At 35.8% G+C, this 20,933-nt stretch overlaps 1 protein-coding gene across 1 annotated transcript in view; it reads right to left on the reverse strand.

Annotated features, from left to right (window-relative positions):
• LOC145297589 (phospholipid phosphatase-related protein type 5-like) overlaps positions 1-1,736 on the reverse strand; it is a 254,821-nt gene extending 253,085 nt beyond the window's left edge. The window contains exon 1 of the mRNA XM_080143637.1: positions 397-1,736. The gene's annotated coding sequence lies outside the window, so the exon portion shown is untranslated. The remainder of the gene's footprint in view (positions 1-396) is intronic.
• Positions 1,737-20,933: the final 19,197 nt, after the last annotated feature.

Consider the following 20,933-nt stretch of genomic DNA (forward strand, 5'->3'; position numbering starts at 1 on the left):
ATAATAGAGCGATCCTTTTTCCATCACCGCACGCACGGCGCTTGTTTTTACTGCAGATAAACGGCTGTGTATTATTATTTGTTACCAATTAGTAAATAACCAATATTATTAATAAAAGAAAATAGTTTTGACGAATAGAATAATATTTACACTCGGCTACTACTAGTAGTATAATAATGCGCTAGAATAAACATTTTAAAAGAGAAATATTTAAAAAAAAAATAATAATAATAATAAATAAACGCATTTGTTGTATTCGGCAGTAATGTTGACAATGCTGTAAATCCAAGACCATTCCAATGTGTTTCGGTTTGAGAGGAGCGTGCAAAATTCGTAAAAGCGAAACGAAGAAATTGATTAAAATGAATCCAAAGAAAACTGAAATTATTTACTTACCCATATTTAATTGTGTTGTCCGTAAAAAAGGGGTCCAAACGTATGTAAAGCTAAATCCAATGAGACTATATAATTTCTCCCTTTAAATCGCGTTCCTTTCTTCCTTTTTATTTTTTATTTTTTTTTTTTTATTTGAAAGATCCGAAATTTTCTTTTCTTTTCATGAAAACAGAGGAAAGGAAGGAATTGTCAATAAAAAGGGAAACAAAAGAAAGTCCGTTTTTGTCAAGTATTTTTTTTTTAAATTAGGGTTAATATTTAAATAAAAATAAGGAAGAGTTTTAAAAATAATAATAACAATGACAATAATATGAAATTATTGTGATCTAAAATTAAAAAAAAAAACGAAATATTTTAAAATGAAGAATACGTACAAGAAAATCTCCAAGTAGTTAAGAGAAAATACCAAATATATCTAAAGATTAATAAGAAATAGTGTGGGGGGGTATAAAAATCCTTTCTAAAGATTGGCCTTTTTGCGGGATTTTGAATAAAAGCTGGATCTTATTTTGTTTTGTTTTTGTTTGTTTTTAGTAAGATTTAAATTAAATAAAGCTGTGTATTTCTTTCCTTTTTTTTTCTTTTTTTTTCCTCGCTTTGAAAAGGTCAAAAAAAGGTGGGGGGGGGGGGCTGAGGCTGGTCCGCAGGTTTTTCTATTATTAAAAAAAAAAAAAAAAGACTTAACAGGCACAATTCCTCCTCCTCTGCTTTTCCCACTTCAAGAGACGTTTAGCAGCAGCAGTTGTTGTTGTTGCTGTATGGAAATCAAGGAAAGCGTGCACGCACGCGCGTGCTCGTGTGTGTGTGTGTGTGTGTGTGTTCGTTCATGTTTTGGTTACGGAAAGATCGAAAACGAATTAAACCAAGGAAAAAGGAAGGAGTAGAAGCTTACACAGGATCCAACAAATACAAGACGAAAAAGGAGAAACATCGAACATGGTGGGTGGTATGTGTGTGCGTGCGTGCGTGCGTGTGTGCACGCGCGTGTGAGAACTGAGGAGGTGATAGTTCACAGGGTGGTTTGTCAGAACACTAGAACTCCGCTCGTTTACTGACAGGGTGATAGTGGTGGTGGTGGTGGTGGTGGTGACTTCCTTCGGTCTTGACAGATTATGGATACCCACTATAAGGGTGGCTGCGCGTGGAATTTTTTGTGGCAAGAGTTACGCAATCTCCAGCCACACTTCTCCTGAGTCGACATTGTTGAATACCAGTGGCAAGTGGAGATTCAGGACGATTGAAAAGAATGCCGAGATAAGTGGAAACATACACATACAGCGCTTAGAATTTCCACATGGTCACCCATTTGGTACTAGCCAGGCTCAACGTTGCTTAACTTCGGTGATCTGACAAGAACCGGTGTGTCAACGTGATTGTGCTAAGAGGAACTATATAAAAAAAAAATGAAATACTATGGCCGGGGAAAATAGTTGGATCATTCTGCCGCTCCAGAAAGTATTTCACTTCCGACGTAATTCTCGTCCTATACAATAGTCAAATGCGTTCTAAGATGGAGTGGAGCAAGCACTGTTGCCACATTTGGGTAAGGGCTGCTCACAGCACCCTTTTCTGACTGGACGGGGTACAAAACCGGCTGGTAATAGATGTCCCCCTTCTCATCCCTGCTACCTCTTTCTCACAGAAAAGACATAGCAAGTCTATCTTTGCTCTATCGTTATTTGAATAATAGGTGCTCGCTCGACTGAGCTTCAATCTATGCCCCCCATGTAAAACATTTATAACACTCCTCTAGTTAACAACCACTGTCAAAAATTTCTCTTCCTCTTTTTCTGTTCCTAAAGGTTTTGAGCCCTACAACTTAACAAAAAAAAATCCATGAACAAAGCTTCTATTCTAGAACTGCCCATCATCTTTACAACTGAATGGTTGCTTTCCAGCTGACTATAACATGATCGTTTTCAAGTTCCATGTAAACAAGTTCTTGTTGAGCCGTCCCCTTAAATAGTTAATTTCTACCCAATTTCTGCGATTACCGATCAACACAATGTTGTCTCTCCTGACACTCAAGCCTTATCTTCGAGTGGCCTCTGGACCTTGATAAGCGGTGCGTCCCTATTGAGAAAAAAAAAAGCCAACAAAAACATTTCAAAACTTGGTACTTGTACAGTTTAATCAAGACATTAAAAATGAAAATATCGAGAAAAAAAAAAAAAAAGGGTTATATTGTACGTAACCGTTTTGGACTGAAGATCTCAAAAAAAAAATTTCACTTTATTTGATCGAGTAGTTTTTTTTTTTTACAGCAGAAAAACACGTTTTTATGAGAGCGCGTTGAAGTCAGCCATTATGGAATTTATTGAACACGCTATGGGGAGATAACTCCATGTAAAGCGTCGACACTCCTTACCCATCTTTAATACTAGCTTTTCTCCCTAAAAGTAGAACCTTTTGCTTGGTATCATAACAAATTGTTTTTTCGCTTTAAAAAAAAAAAACTACTTGATGAAATTAAGTGAAATTTTTTTTTCGAAGAACTTCGTTCCATAACGGATACGTACAATTTAAGCCTTTTTTTTTTCAATATTTTCATTTTTTAATGCCTTGATTAAACTGTATAAGTACCAAAACTTCATCAATATCGACCTAGTGCTCGTTTTAGAAAAAGAGCATGAAATTTTTGTTTTTTGAAAATACATGATACAGCTTTTGAACCAGATAAAACTGACTTTTTGTTCAGCTTTTACATAAACAGTCGGAAAATGCTGAAGTGCTTACCCAATCAGAAGGCAAGAAAAACAGAACGTAAAAGTTAGCTTGTTAAATTGATTAAATTGTAAATTGGCTTTTGTAAAATAAATTTCTAACAGAGGAAAAAAGGGGTGAAAAAAATCCTCGACAACAAATAAATGTTACCAAAGGTATAAAAGTATGTTAAAGTTAGATTACGGTTAGGTTAAAGAAAGAAAAAAAGAAAAGGTTCGTTTTTTTTTTTTCCTGTTTAAAAGCTGGGCTAGTTTTTTGGGGGTTTTTTTTGGGTTTTTTCACAAAGGAATCACCACTTATCAAGGCTCAGAGGCCACTCGAGGATGAGGGTTAAAGAGTGTACAGTGGTCAAAAGGACAATATCACAATAATCGTTAAAAGTGTAAATTTGGTCAATTGGATTACTCAAGGGAAACGGCTCATAAAGAACTTGTTTACATTGGACTTGAAGACGGCCATATTGTAGTCAACTGGAAAACAGGTAAACACAAGTGAGTTCCACGGGTGTGCAGTTCTTAGAAAGAAGCTTTGTTCATGGAATCTGCGTTTAGGTTTAAGCACAGATAAAGAGTGGGGGAAATTATTGATAGTGTTTACAGCCAAACGAGTGTTTCGCATGAATGTTTGGCAAGGGGGGGGGGGAGCTCAGACAAGCACTTTCCATGAAAATAACAATAAAACAAAGACAGGCTCACAACGTTTCTTCTGTGAGAAAGAGGTTGTAAGGAAGATAAAAGGGCACTCCCCACTAGGCTACAAAGTCCATTCTGAACCCTGTCAAGGCATGATAAGGTATTCGTAGCAGCTCCTGCCCAGATGTGACAATAATACTCCATCTTTGGACATACCTGGCTCTTATATAGGTAGAGAATTGCATCAGCAGGTACATATCTACTGGATCAATAGAAGGATCCCATCATTTTTCCAGCGACCTTGACAACGGATTTGATGTATACATTCCATTTTAGATCAGGGGTAAAGGTCAAGCCCATAAGCTTGTCAAAACATGGAGCCACCCCAAGACGATAGCCATTCATTTCAATTGATGCCAGATGGGGACTAGAACGTTGATGATGTAAAGATAGAAGCTTGGTTTTAGATGCATCAAAAGTAACCAGCCACCTCCTTCCCGATTATACCACATGCTTAAGATAAGAGGAGTATTTAAAAAATGGTGTTTCTTCGTGTTTAGAGCAAAAATCGAAAATTGGAATATTGAATTTAATTTATCAAATTGACGGTATTTTACTTACTTGTCATGTCGAAATTAGTAACATTTAAAAATTACGAAAAACGATAAAGTAGAAAATTAATCATTAATGACAATAGTCTGTGCAAATAAACAGCATGAAGTCAAGGGAAATAACTGCAGTTCGTCCTGCTGCAATTAATGGCAGATATCACTAAATCATGAAATCGTTAAAGTTAATTTTTACGTATTGATGCAGTACCATTTAACGGGTTTGTTGTACTATACACATAGATTCGAAAATAGTTGTTAAAAACAGATATGTTATCAAAGGCAAGATAAGTTATTTTTCTACCTAACTGGATAAGTTTTTAGTGTTTTTATTTAATGTAAAATGTTTATTTAGTTAAAAAAAACGAGTAATGCTGAAGACTGCCGGCAAACAAGAAAAGATGGCCGCAATGTATTTTAAGACCTGATAATCACTTCAAAATAAGAAATAAAACAAAATGGTGTTAGAAACCTACCTAGTAAATGTCACAGTGACATTTTTTTTTTTATCTAGTAATGTAATTGAACATATTTGAACAAGAGACAAGACATTATTTTAAAATACCTGTAAGTAAATGTCTGTTGTTATTTAAATTAAAAGAGAGTCGAATTTGTTCCTTGTCTTTGTTTCCTTGCGACTATCTGCATACAACGTGTTGGTACTATGACTACGTTACAGTATGGCCTTCAATGAGATTTGGCTTGTAGCAAGAAACTCATAAATATAAGTGAAAAAAGACTAAAATAATCTATTAGGTTGGTGCAAAAATAATGTTGGTTTTTGGTGTTCAACTTCAAAAGATCATAACTCCTTTCATAATAAACTTTATTAATCGAAATAAGAATCATTAGAATCAACACATTTTTGCCAACGAGAAACAAGTTTATTCATCCCATTAGTATAGAAATCCAGAGTTTTGGAAGCGATGAAATTATTGAAGGCCGATTTGGCATCATCTCGGTTTTGAAGCATTTTTCATGCAGGAAGTTATCGAGATGCTTGAAAAAGTGATAATCGGTGAATGAGAGGTGAATATGGCAGATGGGACAGAGTCTAGTAGCCGAATTCGTTCAGCTTTTGCATGGTCAGTTGAGCAACATGCGGACAAGAGTTGTCATGGAGGAGAATTGGTCCCTTCATATTGGCCAATCTCGGGCACATACGTTGGAGCTTCTGGCGCATTTTGTCAATTTATTAGCAGTACTTCCCTGCTGTAATCGTTTCGCCTGGATTCAAGAAGTTGTGATGAACGAGACCGGCTGCAGACCACTAAACATTCACCATAGCCTTTTTTGGTGCAATTTCAACTTCGGGAAGTGTTGTGGAGCTACGGAGTTCATCTAAAGCAAGACACATTGCTATTGAAGTGTATAAGGCTACTATGATATGGGCCAGATTCATAGGGAGTTGAGTAGCAAGATATTTATTGACATTACATTTAAATTTGTTCATGTTGGTACAGTTGGGGAAACAGGGTGCAAGAGGGGCAATTTGCCTCCTTCCTCCCCCCCCCCACCAAAAAAAAAGAAAAACAGGCTGAGGAAAAGAAGCAGTCAAAGCAGAAAATCTTTCGGCATTTAAAGACCTGTGGGGTGGGATTTTGTTGCTTGTCAGCTGTATTGGAAGTATTTCCATTGACAGGCACCAAATGCAGTAAGTTCATATCAGTACATTTCATGGAAGTACTTGTGAAACAGACACAGCAATGCAACATTGCGATACAAAAGAGGCTGGAGTTTGGCAAACAGTGCAAGACCTATTTGTCTGGGAGTGTGCTTTTGATGAAGTACAACGTTTCATTGTTCAAATATGTTCAAATACATCACTAGATATCACAAGACTTGCTGAAGGCCAAATCTCATTGCGAGTCATACGAGAATATGAGCCGACAGCTGCCATGCTTATACAGATACCTGCACTAGAACACCGTAATCATTGGATTAAATCTTATGATCACATAAAACTCATATTATTGGTCCACCGACTTAGTCAGATTTGGATCTTAGAATTCACCTTCGTCCATTCGTTCCAAAAATTTTCAATAACTACTCATTACATTTTTCTGAAATTTGCATGAAGTTACAACTACCCAAGGGAGGAAATGTAACATTTTCAATTTTTTATAAAAGTTCTGGTTGCGTCATAAGAGGGTCAAAAGGGGTCAAAATGGCCAAAAATAGCACTTTCCGGGACAAAGAATGTTTTCCAATCATTAGATTTTGCTGAAAATTACCTAAAATCAAGACCACATTGATATACATCTGGAAACGTAATATTTGACCCTGGGAAAATTCTGGGGCTTGAGCCCCAGGGTGTTTTAAGGGTGAAAAACACACCTTTATGGGGCTAATTTTTATTTTTCTCCCAAAATTCATGTCGGAGGACCATATAATTTTTGGCTAGTTAAATACATGTAAAACCCATGTTATTCAATGCAATTCAATTTATTTGGCATAGGTTAAAATATTACATGTTTTTCACTGTTAAGAAGGGCGAGGGAAAAGCAGAAAAGAGAAGGAAAGCGAACAAAGAGGGAGGAGGAGGGGCGCTACAAATTTAAATGGTCGGAAATATAGTTGACCGATATGCAAATGGAAAATGCGGCTTTGCGTTGGTTTAGCCGAAATCTCTGATGAAACAGCTTCAGTTTGTGTCCTTTCGGTCCATGTTCAGGTCCTAGGTGGAGAGAAAATCTCGAGGGATGTCGTAATGGTCACGAAGGAGGTTATGTATGAATGGAAACATATATAAACATTATAATTTTCATTTACTAAGCACAGTTTTAGCAGTCATGTTTTGCGTCTCAGTGTAAAACATTCGTCAAGTCTAGTCATTACAAAGAGTCATGATATGACAAAAAAGCTGTATATGGCTAACAATATATATATATATATAAGAGGGATATTTCAAATGTAATGCCTCCTATTTTTATTCCGCCTGAATGGATCAGAAGGAATTGAAAATTATATTGTTATGATGACTGAACATGCATTCATGACCTGAAAGTTTCATCACTCTGTTGCAAATATTGGCGGTGTGAGACTCTAAAAAATCAACCTGTCAGAAGCAAAGATGCGTTATTAAATTCCTCCATGCAAAAAAAATTAAACCGATCGACATTCATCAGTGCCTGTTGAACGTTTACAAAGCTGATGCAGTTAATGTCAGCACAGTTAGGAGATGGGTTCATCGATTTCAGAGCAGTGACAGAGATGTGAGTGAGAAGGCATGCTCCGGACTTTTATGACCGAGGCATCAAAAGAGGTTGGCAAATGTGCATTGAGAATGGTGGTGACTATGCAGACAAATAAATCCTGAAGAACAAAAGGTCGTTCGTTTTAATGGTACTATTCCCGTCTTAGTAGCTCTTCAATGCTTTAGTTTTTTAGTAAGAAAATAGAAAGTCTTACTTTACTTTAAAACGACCTTCGTATATCATACACACACACGCACACACACACATACGCACACACACATATGCACACACACACACGCACACACACACATACACATATATATCTGGCTTGAGGTTGTTGCTTGTCTAGCTGCATTGACGAGCTGTGAAACAGCGAAACAGTATTGTATGTGGATGACTGTAATGCTCCCTATCTTTGGTTGAGCATATTGGGAAGTGATATGCAAATTACTATTAGCGTATGAAGCGATGGTCTTTGTGTAAACAAATTGAGCTTAGGTATTTGGATAATGTCAAAACATTGTTAATTCACGGCCTGCATAGCAGCAGCCGAATAGCGCAACATTTCGATCCTGGCTTGAGGTAGTTGCTTGTCTAGCCGCACTGATGAGCTATGAAACAGTGAAACAGTACTGTATGTGGATGATTATATATATATATATATATATATATATATATATATATATATATATATATATATATATATATATATATATATATATGGTGGAGTTAAACGAATAAGAATAAGATCGATTCTTTAAGAGGAGACTTATCAGGATAATGCAAAGCTCAAGAAATTGTTTTGGAGCTTATATAGAGTATCAATAGAATAAGAAAATGACAATATACAGTAGAACCCAGGAATACGGTGGCCCTAGGATATGGTTTTTTCAGGTTACGATGTAGAATACAATGTTTTTCCGAACCCTAGTTGCAGTATTTGTCCTGCCTTACAGTGTAATTTATAATGTTATTTGATTATATACATGTGTATTATATACTGTACTGTATTTTATTACTAATTTTTAATGCCATATCCCGGGATTCCAGTGTAAAAATATATACTAATATATATAGATTTATTCATTTTTTTTTTTCAATAAGGATGATACATCAATTAGGATTGTAGGATAAGTAAAACTCTTTATACCATGGTATTTCGAAGCCTAATGCTTCTTATCAGAAGAGGAGAGAAAGTGCTAGGAAACATAATAGGGATGCGACGTCTAGCTATAGTTACATTAGGAGCGAAATAATTGTGTAAAGAGAGATGAAATATTGAGACTGTTTGGGGGTGGGAGAATCAAAATGATCTTTATGATGTAGGAGGAGTATAGCTTTTATTATATAATGAAGGTAGGTGTATATTTGCCATGGTAGGTTTAATATATGTGTACAATATGCATGATTAAACTCTCGGGAAGAATATAGAGTAAGTGAATTGAAAGAAGATGCTTATTTAATCATATGTATTAATGAGTCATAGCTATGGAAGGGGTTTACTTAAAATAGGGGATTTATGCTATGTCCGCATATTTTAGAAGGGATATCTGAAATTATAACTTAATATTTGAATGAAGTATGAATTATTAGGAATAATACTATAATAAAATAATAAAGGTGAAGGGATAAATTATAAAGGATACAATATAGAAAAAAAATTTTTAAATGAATGAGATAGAGGATAAACAGATGGTAAAATAAGGGGGTCAAAAATAAAAAGAAGCATGGGATAAATAAATATAGAAAAATATAAGAATTATAGAATAATAATAAATAATAATCGTATAAGAAATACAAAGTTATTAAATATAGGAGAAAAAAATGAGGCACGCATGGTCCCTCGTGAGCGCACAGTGAATGAGGCATAAAAAAATGACTAAGTTCAGCATTTGCCCCCACCCCCATTTAGTCCCAAAAGTCCTCAGAGGACGTCAAATGTTGGTGAAAATGAACAAACAGTGCAGTTTTAGGCCTTAACATATGTAAATTTGAGTTCTACATGATTAAAAATAAAGAAATGGCGAAGTCCATCATTTGCACTCCCTCCCATTTAGTCCCAAAAGTCCCCAAGGCCTTAACATATTTAAATGTGAGTTCAGCACCATGCAAAACTGCTAAATAGATATACACAGAAAATTTTGGACAAATATGGTAAAATAGTCCCAAAAATGGAGTGTTTTTATTAGCCCTAAAAGTGCCCCTGGGGCACACCCAAGAGTTATCGTGAAGTATAAACAAACAAAATTATATAGAACTCAGTTAGTTACAACTTTTCAGAAAGTTTTATAAAAATCCAAAGCATCATTTTCTTTTAATAAGCACAAACGGTTCAATTTTAGCCATTTTAACCGAAAAGGCACCCCTGGGGGTGGGGGTGGGGGCAACCGAAGTTTTCTTAGAAAATCTGTTCTGTTACATTTTTACTCATATTATGTTTGTGCAAAATTTCAAAAAAATTCCAAGGCATAGTTATTGAGAAAAGTGCAGACAGACGAACGGACAAGGGTGAATTTGCAGGTCCGCCCTCCTTTGTTGGGGGATAAAAAAGAATAGATATAAAAAAATAAGTATAAAAATATGAAGAGGCAAGTGAAAAAAATGAAATAAAATAAAATGAAAATAGGACAATAAGGAAAATTTACAGTGGGTGAAAGTTCTTAAAGGCAGAGGAGTAGAGAAGTTATCCAAAGTATTTTGGTCCTTGTTGAGTGCAAGGCAATGTCGAAATAGTTTTAATACTCCCTCTCTCCAAAATTGAATTATCTCCCCTTTTATGTAGCTCTTTTAAATTCAATACGGAAAATATTTCAAAGATACACAACTATACAAAAACGCCATATTTTGCTCCACAGATTTTCGATTGGATTCAAATCCGGGCTCAGTCTTGATCACTGTAAAACACTTGCATGATTATATTCCAACCATTTCTTGACAGGTCAAATATCAGATGCGAGCGTTTCTATTTTAATGGATGACGTCATTTAGATCAAATAGTATAAAGGTTGCCAAACAAGATAACGTCATCAATTTGTGACATCTTCCTGTTGTGAATGATAAGATGATATCATTTATTTGTGACGCCATCTACGATTTTACTGTTTTATGTTCTCATTTAGTTCCACTGACTGACAAGCAACCCAAAAACATTACATTTTCACCGCCATGTTTTACAGTTGGAACCAATGTTGTAAATTTAGCGGTTTTCACACTATATCTGGAGCTTTCGGTTGGAATCTAGCTAGTAAAATTTGGATCTAGCGGCTAAAGTTTTTTTTTTTGTCAGTAAAATCTGGGTTACTTATGCATCTATGTTACCGCGCTGAAATAATAATGTTATTATTTATAAAGTCATTCTTAACATGGAGAAGGGAGTGTGTTTTGTAACTATTCTATACTTTCACCTAACTATTTAATAAACAAAAATATCGTAACAATTGAATTTAATTTGAAAATACTCTTTTAAAAGAATACCATGGTAACAGTCATATATAAGCACCAAACCTAGAGATTTTACTTGCTACCTGCAATTTTAAATTGCATATAGCAAAAAAAAAAAAAAAATATGATTCTGGAGTACATCAACACTAACAAGTATCCGGTGGCGTATCTAGGGTATGGCAGGCATGGCCCGTGCCATGGGCGCCACTCTGACATGGACGCAAAAATTACTTGACAAAAATTAAAATTTGAACAATGCATAAGAATAACCATATAATTACTTTATTAAAACATTCATTTCATGGTTTATCTTTCGTTAAAATTGTGTCTGTATTATAATATTATGTAGGTTAGGTATATCTAAGGTATAAATTATTAAGAAGGGGCGCACATTCAAACTTTGCCATGGGCGTCATTTTACATACGTACGCCACTGCAAGTATCTCATTTACTTACTTTCCCACGAGGACAAAGTGAGATATAGGATCGATTTTTAATGTGTGGAAAATTCATCTCCTCTAAACGAGGCACTGGATTGGAACAAAAATTAAAATTTCTTCAGCTTATAAGAACTTCTCCTTCACTGACCAAGGACAAAATAGTCTAAGTGTAACATCAGAACAGACACTATACTTTGTTCCTAATCAAAAGTTTGGGTAAACAAGTATCTAATTTTATCTCCCTCTCATGAAGGGAAGATGTGACACAAGGTTGGGAAAGTGGGATTTAGAAAGCCAATGCTATAAAGGAAGAGCACTCTGGCCTGTAAAAATATGGCTGACCAGTCCCACCAGCATTCTCGGGTAGGGCACCTCAGGCGATCAGCAATAAACTAATCTCTTCTCAAATGGTGAGAAGGGAAAACTTGGGAGGGTGGACCTCCTAGAACTGGAATTTAGCTCTCTTCCACTGTGATAACTGTGACCCTAGGATCAGAAAGTGGGATTAAAAAAGTCAGTGCTCCAAAAGAGCAACTCTCTGGCCCTTTAAAAAGATGCCTGTGCAGCCCATTGACATTCCCGACACAGCATCTCAGACGATTAGCAATAAACTAATCCCTTTCTCAAAGAGAGAAGGCAAAGCCCGGGAGGATGGACCTCCTAGTGTAATGTTACACACGTTTACACACTTGTTAACATATAAACACCTAGGACCCAACACGTTGTAGCAAAGTATGTCACAAGGAACATAGGGCAAGTAGTAACTTGACTACTTCTTTTTTTTTTGCAACAACAACAATTATTTCCAGGTAATTTCCTGAATAAAACGTGATTGTGATTCTTCCCTCTGACCTCTGTCCCCTCGAATGTTATCGTCGGTCTGTGTGCACGTCTTTTTTGTCTTTTTTTCTTTTTCCTAATAGTGACGTCACTTCACACATGGCTCGGTATTTGCATACTTAACTATGTTATAGTTTATCTTTTTTGTGATGATTTCCAAATTCATCTGGTCTAATGGAGTATCCAGCTTAGTACTGTTATTTGAAGTAGCATCATTGGGATAAGATGCGCCATTTCTTATTTGAGCCAGTCTGTAGCTATGCTGAGGTGATCTTATTTGAGGTTTGAATACTATTCTGAATATTTGCTTAGAAGTTACTTGTAGGATGAAGTATACTCATGTCCTTCTAACTTTTTTCAGCTCCTTCTGCTCTTGCTTCTTCCAACAGTACCTGTCCAGCTCCTTCTACCAGATCCTGTTCCAACTCTAACTGTCCTAACTCCTTCCTGCAGTACTTAACCCCAGCTTATTCCTACAACCATTGATCCAGCTTCTGTTCATTGTTCCAGCAGTTCCTGTTTATGTCCATTCAGCCTTTAACCACATCCATATGGACGGGACCATCTCTCGTAACACCTCAGAGACATCCACTACATTCTCCGTGTGACATCATCCCATGCTGTGCAGATTGCAAAAACGTTCGTTCCTGTCAACCCAGCTCTTCTTGTTGTCCAGGTTCCAGTTTCTCCGTTCATGTAGATCCAACCCTTTCCAAATATCCATGTTCCAGAAACGTCCATTGTTGATCTAATACTTCCTACTATCAAGGTTCTAATTTACTCATTCCTGTTGATCCATCCCTTCCTGCTTCTAGTTCCCTAATTCCTGTTGATTAAACTTCTACCATGTCCAAATACATAATTCCTGTTCTTCGTTTTCCTGTTTCGTAAGAAATCACCAATCCTCTCTCTCCAATATTTCTCTATTTCCTCTTGTATTTATAGTGCAATAAATACAACCTCTATTTTACAAATGTTTAACTACATTTGTCTTCTCTTCTTTGCCATCACCGTTACCATTTTGTCTGTGTTTACTTTCTTAATTGTAAGAACGATCACCCCACTAACTGGAATAGTGTCACTGCCCAAGTGTCGCACTGCTGCTGCCTAAGCATTGCACTAGTACTGTGCAAGTATCAGCTAAAACCACGGGCATAGCTAGGAAGGACCAAGGTGGAGTTCAAACTTTCATAGCAAAACTTTTACAAAGTATACTGTTTCGCTCGTTTCGTTTCATTTTAGTAAAGTTTCGTTTCGTTTCGTTTTTATTATAATTAGGACAGCCTAAAAATGGAAATTAATGTTTATTGAATGTTCTTATAACAAGAAATTTTTTAATAGTTTGATTGATTTATGAAATTTTTTTATATAATTACTTTGTCAAATTATACAACCTGATTAATAAATGCAACTTTTTGGGTGGCCCTAGTTATAACTTTTCGTGTTTCATAGTGTTTTGTTTGCCACATTCTGGTTGTAATTAAATACTTATAAATGTATGAAGCAAAACGAAAAATAAATGAAACAAAACGACTCAAAAAGTTTTATTTTCGTACAAAAAAAATGAAAATAAATTAGCAAATATTTTGAAACGAAACGAATTCAACTCTGCAAAATTCCCCTAGTGGTAGGTAAACATTGAGGCATTATTGTGAAATAGCAGGCAAAATTATTCATAAACAGTCAATAATTCCTCCATTAGCAGGCAAATTATTTACAACAAAGCAAATGCCTGTCTTTTAATCTTTGGTTATCCTACTGGCGCTTTAAATTAAGGAAAAAATTTCCAAGAACTTTCTATCTGTAAAACATTGCCATAGGAGTGCTTCCCTGCAGACTACAACACGGTCATCTTCAAATCGAATGTCACCATCTCTTTCTGTTTTTAACAGAATCTACATTGCTAGTCTTTCTCTACTCTATTTCATGGCAGGTGCTCGACAGAACTTCAGTCTATGGTCTCCTCCTGTAAAATAGTCACAACAAAGACTCGTCTAGACTCGGCTACAACCACTGTTAATAGTTCCTCCTCTCTGTCTCTTTCTTTTTCTCTACCTAAAACTAAACACAACTTACAGAAACAAAATTTATTTATTTCCTATACCTACCCGTCTTTAAAATACTATACTGCAGGACTGTTTCCCAGATGACTACAACATGGTCGTTTTCAAATCCAATATAAACAAATTTTAAATAATCAAATCCTGTACATTTTCAGTGAACCCTTACTCTTGAGTAGTTTTTGGGCTTTGATAAGTGGTGACAGTTTAGTAAAAAAAATAAAACAGACTGCATTTAGCTCATAGACTGGCTGATACTATACCTGGATATTTATCTCCTTCCCACGTTGGGAAGATGTGACACAAGGTCAAGAAAGTGGGATTTCAAAAACCAGCACACTAGAGGAGCAGCACTTTAATCTGCAAAACCTACCTAGCCAGTTCCATCAGCATTCCTCAGTTCAGGCGATTAACAATATAATAACTCCTCCTCTAACGGTGTAAAAGCCTGAGAGGGTGAGAATCCTAGAACTGCACAGAGCCTTATCTGAGCTAACAATGAACAAGCTACCTAAACAATGGCCTAGACTGGTGGTTTGTTGAGTGATAGTAGTTTGCAATAGTTTGTCATGACTGGCCTTTTCCCCTTCACTTATTCGACCTTGTGCCCCATGTTTTAATAATTTATTTTTGTAATTTATTAAAAATAAATATTTACTGCCTTGCCCTTGTGCAAAACTCCAAATCAAGTGGATCTGGAAGTTATGGTAATGATCGAGTGACTCTATATTCCCACCCTACCTCCTGAAGTTCCCAAATTGGGGCCTCATTACTAGACGCACTTTAAGGTCATACCCAGGACCACCAGAGAAGAGGAACGAGTAGGGTGGGTAGAAAATGATATATGCCTTTCAGTGGTGTCCCTGACTATGTATATATTGAATTAGCCTCGTTTTCGGAATGATGGCGATCTGTTACATAGTCTCTTAATGGCACCATAGGTGTCGGTCGTCTCTCTCTCTCTCTCTCTCTCTCTCTCTCTCTCTCTCTCTCTCTCTCTCTCTCTCTACCGCCGATGGTTTATGAACCCTTCTTCCAATCATTAGCTGGAAAAGTTTTCACTCGTGGAAGCAGGAAAACAAGCACAATTTAACTTTAATGTAATTTATTATTATTAAATAAACTGAATCCACTAAGTTGTGCTTGTCTATTCCAGGCGTTGACTACATTATGTTTCTATTTATTTACTTTCTCGCAAAGGTAGAGTTATACCAACATAAGGTCGGCTTTTGATGTAGAGGAAAATCCAGCTCCCCAAAAAGAGACACTTTAGATTGGGACAAAAAATAAAAATTACCCTAATCTAGAAGGATTTCTCCTTTATTGATCGAGAGCAGCAGCGATAAAGTATAGTGTCAGAGCAGATACTACACTTTGCTCCTAGCCAAGAGACATAATTGCGTCTGTTATTTATCATATCTAAATAACATTTCTAAAAAATCTGATCACATCATTTCAGTCACATGACTAAAATTATCCAAATAATTGTTGTGACGTGGCTCAAACACGTAATTATGGTTCACATATATGTCAGGAAAGCGAAACTTGTTGGAATCAGTTGAAGCTGGGAGTTCGAATGCGAACGCAATGGTTTACTTTGTCGACTCATTTGCCAATTGTTTCTACCTGCATTCACTAGTTGTTGATACTTGACACGGACTCCTATTATCGTACCTATCGGAATAAATCTGTTCTATATTTTACATTTAAATAAAGCTAAGCTAGTTGGTGTCAGTTGAAGCTATGAGTTGGAATGCAAACATTTAGTAGTTTACTTGTCAACCCACTTACCAGTTGTTACTACTTGACACAGACTTCTATTATTGTACCTAACAGATATATATTCTTTATTTTATATCTCTGTATTGTTTTCCACTGAACGATTCAACAATATTACTAAATAAAAAGACAGTTATAGTTTCCAACGTCCCATACATCTCGTTTCACAAAAAAAAAAAAAAAAAAAAAAAAACGCTACATGTTACGTCTTTACATGATAACAGTAGTGATGCAATAATAGAAGAACTGGTAAATGGCAAGAGGAAATACAGGGTGTCCAAAAAGTCACTGAAGAGTTTTGAACTTTAATAGATTCTTTATTTTTGATGATATCTTTCTGTAATTTTAACACAATCTGACGGAGACATTGGGAGATTTTTTAAAATATGCAACATTCAAATAATTTTTATTTATGAAAAAAAAATAATGTCTTTTAAATGTTGCCCACTTTTAGCTTTGCATATTTGTGTTCTTTCCAAAACATTATTCCTTATAGATTGCAAAATCTCTGGATTGCAGGGTTAGGGGTTTGTTAACATAGACTCTTTCTTTAATATATCCTCACAAGAAACAGTCGGGGCTAGTCAGGTCTGGGGAACGTGGTGGCCATTTGACATTGCCATAGTGAGAGATAATATTGTCGCCAAAGCATTGCCTGATTTTGTTAAAACAATTTCACAACTTGTGTACTCTGTTCAATGCTATACTTATCCGTTATTAATTTCCAAAATATTGTCTGTAAGATAACTGAAATAGATAAAAAATAAATAACTATTAATTAATTAATTAAAATTTTCAACCCTTCAATGACTTTTTGGACAAGTCAAGGTCAACTAGAAGTTGAGATTTGAGGATATCTTTGTTCTTACTGTATGCGTATGTTTCCCTATTTTCTATGAAGAACATATCTGTATATAAATAAAAATAATGAATAGTTATACTTGTTTAAAATTAGCACTGTTATCCGGTAGTTTTTCGGATTAAAGTATGGAATAGCATCCTACGCATCATAAAAAAAACGTTTAATTTAACAAGCTTTACTTTCTCAGCTAGATATTTTACCCACTGAGATATTCAAATCTATGTTCTTACTCTTAAACTAACGCGGTTATAGTCAGCTAACGTACTTCCTAACTTCTGTTGTGTCTGCTACCGGAAGTGGTGACAAGGCAAATCAGTTCCTTTACTTTTATTGTTCTTCAGTATTTCTATTGTGAAGCGATTTATTGAAATAAAATATACAAGGAAAGGACATTATTGAAAAATATACAATAAAAATTAACAAAATTATACAGATAAAAATAACATAATTAGTCTTTATTTGCACTTTTAGTAACAAAATCTAAAAAAATAAGTTTTTATTGTATTTGAAATTTTATAAGAAATACATGTTTAAAAAAGCGCAAAAAGTGTTTTCAATAATTCTAAAAAAAAAAAAATAATAATAATTCTTAATTGATATATCTAAGGCTTTTGACAGGGTATGGCACGATGGTCTTCTGATGAAAATGAAAATATGGTATTACTGAACGAATGCTTAGCATAATTAGATCCTTCTTAAATGAGAGAAGAATCCAGGTTGTCCTCGATGGGCGAACGTCCAAAAAGTTTATATAAATGCGGGTGTGCCTCAAGGATCGATTCTTGGAACTTTGTTATTTCTGATATTCATAAATGACTTACCTGATAAAATTACCTGTGAGATGGGTATATTTGCCGACGACACCACGCTCTATAGCAGGCACGTGGGTAAAACTAATGAGCACATATCTAAGGTAATGGCCGAAACCCTAGAGGAAGACATTCAGTCTGTAGTGGAATGGGGTTAAAAAATGGATGGTAACATTATACGCTGCCAAGACAAAGCTCGTTTCCTTTAATAATTACATGAAACCTTACCAACCACCAATAGCTATGGCTAGCGATATTTTAACTGAGAGCACTTCGTTCAAGCTCCTTGGCTTAACGTTCACAGGAAACATGAGTTGGAGTAGGTACATCGAGATTATTGCTAAGGCTGCTGCAAAGAAGGTGGGCTCTCTCTATCGTGCTAGAAAATTACTTATGCTTGAAAGTATCCTGTACATCTACGAAGCCACCATTCGCCCATACATGGAGTACTGTTGTCACATTTGGGCTGGTACATCGGCTACTAGTCTCTCGCGCCTGGACAGAGTTCAAAAGAGTGTAGTTAACTTAATAGGTCCTGAACTGTCATCTAAACTTCAGCCCCTGTCCCACCGACATAATGTTGCATCCCTCTGCCTGTTTTATAAGTATTTTAATGGTGGATGCTCTGACGAACTACAAGCCCTCATACCCCCTCGACGAAAATACACCCGACAAAACCGACAAGCAGCAAAATCCCACCCCTACACAGTTGAGATCCCTTTACTCTAATAGGTTCTTCCCCAGAACTGCAAGACTTTGGAATTCTTTTCCGATTTCCTGCTTCCCCGACTGTACTGACATGCAGAAGTTCAAGTGTAATGTAAACAGACATCTTGCTACTCAACTCCCTACATAGTACCCCTGCAACTTAGGTCCCTGATAGTAGCCCCCTACATAAAAGTGGCAACGTGCCTTGTTTGGGGGTGAAAGTGTAATAAAAAAAATAAGTAAATAAAAAAATAAGACCAAAAAAAATTTTCAATGATTATTAATCAAAAAAAAACAAAAACGATCAGGAAACGTAATTAAAAAAGAGTACATGCATAGGGAATACATAGGCGTGAGAGAAAAAAGGGGAGGAACTAATTTGCTTTGTCACCGCTTTTTGGTAGCAGACACACCGGAAGTTAGGAAGTACGTCTGCTTGGCGCACCCTATACTGCCTTGACAGAGTTCAACACCGGCTGTGAAACCTAGTAGATGATGCTCTTTTCTGTTCCGTGCAACCTCTTTCCCATAGAAGAGACGTTGCAAGCTTGTCTCTGCTCTATTGCTATTTTCATGGTAAGTGCTCGACTGAACTCCAATCTATGATCCCCCCTTGCCAAACTTTCACAAAAAACACTACAACCACTATATATGATTTTCCTCACTCTCTATCTGTGCCTTAATCTAAATTCACAAAGCTTCTTTTTCAGAGCTGCCCGCCTTTGGAACAGTGTTCCACTTGCCTACTTCCCGGTTGAATACAACATGGTGGCCTTCAAATCCAATGTAAACAAGTTCTTGTTGAGCCGTCTCCATAAATAATCAAATTCTACCCAATTTACACCAGTAACGATTATTACACTATCACCTTACATCGATTAACCCTTATCCTCGAGTGGCCTCCGGGCCTTGATAAGCGGTGACTCTTAAGTAAAAAAAAAAGAAGAAGAAAGAACTAACTTTTGTTATGCTTACTTGCAAATTGTGCATGTGAATGTACTTATGTTTAAGCTATCCTCCATAGTATGTCTTCGTTTATAGGGAAAGACGTGCATATGAACAGAAAGGTCCTTTATTATATTTATATATAGACTAGCAGGGGTACCCGGCGTTTCACGGGTGTTTGGAGGTGTGTATGTAGGAGAGGGTTACCCTCTTTATTTTAAAAAAATACGATGTTAAAAAAATTGGAAAAAATAAAACAAAGCAAAACAGCCAACAAACGTAAAAAAAAAAAAAAAAAAAAGGAAAAAAAAGGTGTAAAAGAGGAAAAAAAGTTTAGGTAGGAAGATAGGCTCGAACCCGAAGCATCGAGATTAAGGCGGAAAAAAAAACAACCTGACACGTTACCCCTATGCCAAAGAGACATACAATTGAGAATAGATAAAATGAAACCTTTAAAAACACTTGCAGGTGGTTTAAACTAACGTCAATGTTTTCTAAGTCAAACATGACATCATTGTCATAGTAGCAGGAGGAGAGAAAATGAAGGAACGATTTTTTCGGTACCCCTCCTTGTAGAAAAGGGTCCAGTTTAGGGTGAAGGAATTAATGTTTTTGGCCAATTTTTCGATATTTTTGTCATCCAAGATGTCGGGCTTAAAAATGATACCAATCTCGTGAAAATCCGTCGCCTCTGTCGAAAGTTTTTGCGAGACATACATACATACATACATACATACATACATAAATACACACATTTTTGCTTTTATATATATAGATTAGTGTTGTGACGGTTAATCAGAATCGGGAATCAGAAAAATCAGAACATTTTGATGTATCGGAATCTGTATCAGAATCAGAAAATTTTGTGCCCATTTTCTGATGCTAAAAACGATTCCTTTAATTATCTTTTTTCATTATTTGATTTTGTTTACCACAAAATATTCCACTGCTGGTAGTAATAATAAGATTATAAATATTTATTAGTTTTAAACTATTAATAAATCTAAAAGCTATAAATCACCCCCCCCACTAGTGTGTTTTTATGTTTCAGAAAATATGTGCACATTTAACACATGTTTTTTTTACGATAATCCTGAAGAAATAACAAATTTTTAGTTAAATATTTAGAAACTTATAAAGAATCGGAATCGAAATCAATAATTATATTGGAATTGGGAATTTAGTATGGAATCTGTAATTGTATCAGAATCGGGAAAAATATTGGGATCGTCCCATCACTAATATAGATAGATCTAGGTATCTAGAGAACCTGAAAAAATGAAAGAAAGGAAGAAAGGGAAAGAGAGAGAGAGATATGGCAGGCAGACAGAGAGGCGTTACGTACAAAATATACCAAATATTTTTACCTCCATTCTATTACATTAAAAAAAAAGAAAAAATGTATTCTTTGATTTCATATAATTTTATTTAAAAAAAAAAAAATAGTGGTGGGCGGGGGTAGAATCGAAACCACACACTCGATGTTTTCAGT

Source organism: Euprymna scolopes, chromosome 18, assembly GCF_053919585.1.
Source record: "Euprymna scolopes isolate OS-2025 chromosome 18, ASM5391958v1, whole genome shotgun sequence".
Lineage (NCBI taxonomy): Eukaryota > Metazoa > Mollusca > Cephalopoda > Sepiida > Sepiolidae > Euprymna > Euprymna scolopes.